A 7,283-nucleotide genomic window follows, 5' to 3' on the forward strand; every position below is an offset into this window, starting at 1 on the left:
GCCAGTTAGGTTGTATGAGATGAAATGTGTTTTCGCTTTCTAAGTTCCTGTAAGACTTGAGGGCCTGTGTGCTGGTTTCTAAATGAGGATTTTAACATCTAGCTAATGAACTGAATATAGTACAGGTTATTAGCTAATTTATATTTATATAAGATGTAGCTGGAGCTAGGTATATCCAGAGTATCCAACTATCCAGCTAGGATTTTCCAATCAAGGGACATTAAAGCATGTGGCTGTACGGCCTTGTGTACTTTGGCTGAGCAACTGAATAGGAAGTGTTTGAGAAAGCAGGTCATGTGTGGTCTGATCTCTGATTGAGGGTGTTTTTAGCTCAATGTGACACAGAGGCAATTTTTTCCCTTTTTTTGTGTCTGCACTTCATTTGTCTCCCTGACACACACCCAGAGACACATGCAGACACACACACCTGCTGGTAATCTCTCAGTCCTCTGATTTGAGGGAGAGAGAGAGAGCGAGACGGCATAACCCTCCGAGTGATGTAATCACACGCTTCTTCATGTCTCAGACAGCTGCCAAAAACATAGCACTGAGAAAATGGAAACAGAATCCCCAAGTGGATTCCAAAGACAGGAATCCACTGAATCACCGAACATACCTCCCTCTTCCAATCTCATCTGTCACTAAATGCGTACATTCCTGTATATGAAAATATGTAAGGGATAAACACAAACGTTCTGGACATTACCATGGAAATAATGGATGACGCAACAGGACGAGGTGTAGCAGAGTCCCTTTTACTGAATTCATTTTTCCAAGGTAATGTACAGAAAGAAGGTGTTTATACTACAATGTACTAACAACAACATAAGTAAACCTTTACTTGTAGAAATTACATGTTTTCTTTCATATTTACGTGTTTTGGTAACATTTTATTTTGAGAATCCCAAAAGTGTGTCTGTAGGTGCTCAACAGGTTATCTACTGAAGTAATATTTTAACTATATAATATTTGTAACATTAACCCATACTCTAAACCTCCTAAACCTAGATCTAACCATAGCAAGCAGTTGCTTATCAAAGTTTGTTGATAGTATAATTATGTTTAAAACATCTACACATGGATATTGGGACTCTCAGAATAAATTATAACCCAAAGCATAAACAATAATAAACCACTTATGCATAAATAAAAGCATGTCATTGATATTAGTAAGTGATTGTTTATGTTGGTGTTGTTTGGCCTTTTAAGCCCATAAATCTTTTTTGGGGGAAATGTACAGATTGGAATGACAAAAGGAGAAAATAACCAGCCTGCAGAGTGATTGAATTAATGATTTGGTCCGCTTGTTATTTTCCTCCTTATCTACATCCAAGGCTATAGGTAGGTACCACCAGTGGACTGATGTTTGCCTCCAATTAAGTAAATCACATCTCGTAGATATTTGCCAGCTATTGCCAGCTATGCGACCTCGGCAGACCACTTTAATATTTCTGATGATTGTCACAATCCAGAGGACTTCTATCAGCAGTTAAGCCATCATGAGTTCATTTGAAAGACAATAGCAAGGAATTTCTGTAATCTAAAATATTCATCAGCCCGAACAGGGGCTGCAAGTTGTTTGTAAGTTCAATGATGCACTGTAGCCTTTGAGGCTATACCATCTTTATAGGAAATGCTGTTCCATAGACCTTTCATTGGGGCACTGTCAGGCCTTTGAACTGTGACCACAAATAATTGTATTCCTTTTTTAATAAAGGTTATGCGGTACGCCCATAAACCTCAAGGCCAGATCCACACACTCACATTTTTCAATTGCAACACTCTGATCAGGGACTTGTTTAGACCAGGGGCACCTGGTGGGTGCAATTAATGATCAAGTAGAATAGAAAACTATCAGGCTCTGGACTAAATTAAATGTAACAATGTTTTTTTTAATGGTGTAAATGTGCCATTCATTACAAGAGAGTGATTCACTGCATTGAGGTTCCACATCAAGTTCCTGACCACATTCCTAAAGCCAGCTTTTACCCCAAATCCCCCAAATCACCAGCAAACCTCGGGCTCACATCACCATTGTCCTGCAGCAGAGACAATTCGTTGGACAGACACACGCTTCCACGTTTTGTTTTAAATAGTCAAATAGGTGTAGGTAAAGGTATATTGCCTAATTTAAATGAGGCCCTTTCACGTGGAATGAATATGACAAGTTATGATGCCTTTTCCTCAGATTGTCACACATCCAAATGGTGCACTCAAGAAAATGGAAGCGGGGGGGACAATGTTAGAAGTAGATAGATTGTTCCCCTCCACAATAATAAGGACACGTTGCAAACGTTTTAAATGTGTCCCGCCAATACCAAACTCCATCCTACACCCTAGGGTGCACTGTGTACCAGCCAGCTTTCATTTAGTTTGTTTCTGAAATTTCTCACTAGAAAATCATCAGGAGTGAAATAGTGCCAGTCCTTCCTACAGTGGGGAGAACAAGTATTTGATACACTGCCGATTTTGCAGGTTTTCCTGTAATTTTTATCATAGGTACACTTCAACTGTGAGAGACGGAATCTAAAACAAAAATCCAGAAAATCACATTGTATGATTTTTAAATAATTAATTAGCATTTTATTGCATGACATAAGTATTTGATCACCTACCAACCAGTAAGAATTCCAGCTCTCACAGACCTGTTAGTTGTTCTTTAAGAAGCCCTCCTGTTCTCCACTCATTACCTGTATTAACTGCACCTGTTTGAACTCGTTACCTGTATAAAAGACACCTGTCCACACACTCAATCAAACAGACTCCAACCTCTCCACAATGGCCAAGACCAGAGAGCTGTGTAAGGACATCAGGGATAAAATTGTAGACCTCCACAAGGCTGGGATGGGCTACAGGACAATAAGCAAGCAGCAATTATTAGAAAATGGAAGAAGTTCAAGATGACGATTAATCTCCTTCGGTCTGGGGCTCCACGAAAGATCTCACCTCGTGGGGCATCAATGATCATGAGGAAGGTGAGGGATCAGCCCAGAACTACATGGCAGGACCTGGTCAATGACCTGAAGAGAGCTGGGACCGCAGTCTCAAAGAAAACCATTAGTAACACACTACGCACGCAAGGTCCCCCTGCTCAAGCCAGCGCATGTCCAGGCCTGTCTGAAGTTTCCCAATGACCATCTGGATGATCCAGAGGAGGAATGGGAGAAGGTCATGTGGTCTGATGAGACAACCCCAAGAACACCATCCCAACTGTGAAGCATGGAGGTGAAAACATCATTCTTTGGGGATGCTTTTCTACAAAGGGGACAGGACGACTGCACCGTATTGAGGGGAGGATGGATGGGGCTATGTATCGTGAGATCTTGGCCAACAACCTCCTTCCCTCAGTAAGAGCATTGAAGATGGGTCATGGCTGGGTCTTCCAGCATGACAATGACCCGAATCACACAGCCAGGGCAACTAAGGAGTGGCTCCGTAAGAAGCATCTCAAGGTCCTGGAGTGGCCTAGCCAGTCTCCAGACCTGAACCCGATAGAAAATCTTTGGAGGGAGCTGAAAGTCCATATTGCCCAGCGACAGCCCCGAAACCTGAAGGATCTGGAGAAGGTCTGTATGGAGGAGTGGGCCAAAATCCCTTCTGCAGTGTGTGCAAACCTGGTCAAGAACTACAGGAAACGTATGATCTCTGTAATTGTAAATAAAGGTTTCTGTACCAAAAGTTTTTGATGTATCATATACTTATGTCATGTAATAAAATTAATTACTTAAAAATCATTCAATGTAATTTTCTGGATTTTTGTTGTCGATTCCATCACTCACAGTTGAAGAGTACCTATGATAAAAATAACAGACTTCTAAATGCTTTGTAAGTGGGAAAACCTGCAAAATCGGTACTGTATCAAATACTTTTTTTCCCCACTGTATATGTAGTCCATGCATTTTAGGCTGCTTGGCCAAATATAATCTGACATAAAATATCAGTTCTGGACTCATTTACTGACTACACATTGAAACACGAGGGAAACTGGTTCTCTCACTGATGTTTTGAGATCGATGAGTCTTTCCGTCAGCATGTGTATTGATCAAACAAGCAATCTATATTTAAATATTTATTTGGACAAGAATGGAAGTACCCTAGGTTTGGCTGGGCAGCCTAAGGAACTCCAGTTGCACCTTTAATGGCACCCTTATACACAACATTATTCAAACTGTATACAGTGGCATCAGCTAAACCTAGGGTATGGCAAAGTATGTGTACACACAGAATCAGACGATTATTACACTCTTTGTGACTTAAAATTTAAATTGGCAATCTCAGTATATGTTAAAATAACATTGTCCCCCTAAATTGCAGCTCTCGACAATGGCCAGTAATTGGCCACTCTTAACAATGAGCGTGTGTCGGGGAAAGGTGAGAAATTGCCAGAACGGAGAGAGAGAGTTGAGGGAGAACGGCAAGGAGCCGGAGTGCCCCGCGTTCCCGTCTGAGGACAGCAACACGGACGGGGGAGGTGAGTGATGGTTGGTAGCTAAACCCCTGTGCAATCTCTCCAGGGAGAAAGCGGTGTTCAACGCCCCTAGTGGCCACTAACAATACCAAGTCCTGCCCCTCGGCCTCCACAGAGCCCCCATCATCTTCCAAAAGCTGAAGAACATCCTGCTGTGGCCACAACGGGAGCACACCATCTCCTACCTCCATAATGTCATCATCCACGCTGACATCAGGCCCACCTCCAGGGAGGTCTTGTAGGAGCTCTGACAAGCCGGTCACACCTCAACCTTAAGAAGTGTTTCCTGGATCTGTCCGCGGGGCGCTACCTGGGTCACCTCAAAGGCTGCTGTCTGATCCACCCTCAGCTAAAGAAAAATCTGAGTGATGAAAAATGTCCATGTCCTGCCATGAAGAACCAGGTGCGTGCCCTCCTGGGGTTGGCCAGGTATCATCGTCAATTCATTCCCCAATTCTCATCTTTGGTTTTTAATAAAACATTTAAATATAAATGAAAACATGTAACTTTTGTTGTGTATCTATCCTGAAAACATCTACCTCTCCTTTATATAAGATATGACTGAACTTTGTAGAACTCACTTCTAGACAATCAGCAACAAATAGCCAACAATACTGTAAAACCATATAAATGTTATTCATTCAAATTAAGAGCTGATATCTCGCTTGTTGATACTCAAATGTAGACCTAGAATATTCAAATGAGTGATATTGTATAATATATTATGACTGCCACAAAGAATTTTCAAACCATTACTTAAATGACATTGTCACTGCCTCTCACAGCTAACTTCTCTACAAAATAAATATCTATAAGAAACGGGAATATGACATAATAAGCTCCAATACGACACATATAGACAAAACCATGGTTGGCTATGCTAGCTGGCATAGCCAACATTCACAAATGAAAAGGTAATACATTTATTATATATCCTCATATACTGGAAGAAGACGTTAAAAGCGTCATGTCAGAGAATAAATAAACCGTAGGTTTTGATAAATAAACCATATGTTCCCATATTACATTCATAATTGGAATGGTCAATACAAAATGACATTCCTTTTCGACATCCATGGAATATTGAAGAAAGTGAGGAATGTTAAAAGGACACTTGTGTAACTAAATGGATTGTACCGTAATATCAGGCATGGAACCATGCTGATTTTGTGTTACACACACTGTACTGTACATCATAACACAGAGGCTGAACTCCTCTACAGACTTAACAGGATTGATGGTGCTACAGTTAGGCGAAGCCTGTGTCGTGTCTGTAATCAGCTCAGTGTTGTGTTTGCCAATGGGATAAGTTATTCAAGCTGTCTGTTTACATTACAGGGCCGACGAAGAGACTGGGGCCTGAACTAACAAACACATGTTGGCATCACTTTTTGTGAGGACCAACAATTCACCATTAAAGAAATACATAACCCTGACCCCGAAGAATCTCACCCTAACACCTACTGTACTTAAATCTCAGGTCCTGGGTGCTGCTATCAAACTGACTGCACAACATTTTAGAAAGAAACACAATGGATCATCAGCCCCATACCACCCTGTTCTCATTTTCACAGTTTAAAAAATGTAGAACACTTTTTATTCAGAGTATTATGCCTTGAAGACCATCCCATTGTGCATTTGTTGATAAGATCTCAAGAGATTTACATTGCTTGTGATTCTTAGTGAAAGATACATTCAAGCAGACAGACAAAATCTGAATGAATCAGTGACGCAATGGCAATCATTATGACTTCATGTATTTTTTATGTGAAACACATAATAAATATACTCAGATTAGTTATGGTAGACAAACATTGTGTTACAAAATGAACTGGGTAATTTGGGCACTGAAGTAATATAGAGTTTGCTCACACTTTGTAAATGAAAACAAACAGTAAGATGACTACCCATCTGTGTTATTTCTGAGGGTTTTGTCGTTTCACAGAATATGTGACCAGATTACCAAATAGAGGAGAGATTAATGTGATTGAGAACATCGTTTAATAATCCATCATCATTTCAACCACACCATGTTTTCTTTGAAGTCGGTTCCTAGCTCTCTGTGATAAGACAAACAAGTGTTCCTGCTGATTTCGTAAAGTCCACATGCAAATGTAATGTCCACATGCAAAGTGATATTAGTTCTGTTTGGATATTTTCAATGTTCAGTGCATTCAGGATAGGGAAGACAAATGAGAAGGTCATGCTTCTTTTCATTTCAGAGGACAGGGCAAACTGTTCCTTCTCTATCAAATACATCAAAAGTACACTATACAGGTACTTGGGAACCATTCTGGACACACCCAGCCTTGCCACTTGCTTTTCCCCCAGATCATTCTGCCACTCTTTCTGCCTCTCTCCTCTTTGTCATGTAAGGTGTTGTCACTTTAAATACCTCTCTCTAATGGAAGCTGTGTGCTCCTCTTTGTTATGTGCAAAGGATGGATCAATACCAATTCTACTAACATACTACTTGGAATGGGATAAAATATTTGGGAATGCATTAGTAATTAAAAAGAAACTTAGCAAAATTTGATAATGACTGTGTGGACAAGGATTTTTTTTTTTTTTTAACCAAAGATTATGTATTTGGTTTTATGCAGAGCTTGTGTCTCAGCATGTGATAAAGCAGATCCCTTTGCATCTGTTCGCAACACTTGAGAATATTAACAAACAGAAGAAAAAAAACCTTAAGCTGATTTGACAGGCAGGTGTGACGTATCTTTGTTTTTGAGATGGGGTTTGGTTTTTATTTGGGAGGGAACATTATTTGTTACTGCCTCTGGAGATAAACCAACAGAGTATTGTGTCTGAT

This window comes from Esox lucius, chromosome 15 (genome assembly GCF_011004845.1).
Source record: "Esox lucius isolate fEsoLuc1 chromosome 15, fEsoLuc1.pri, whole genome shotgun sequence".
NCBI classification, from domain to species: domain Eukaryota; kingdom Metazoa; phylum Chordata; class Actinopteri; order Esociformes; family Esocidae; genus Esox; species Esox lucius.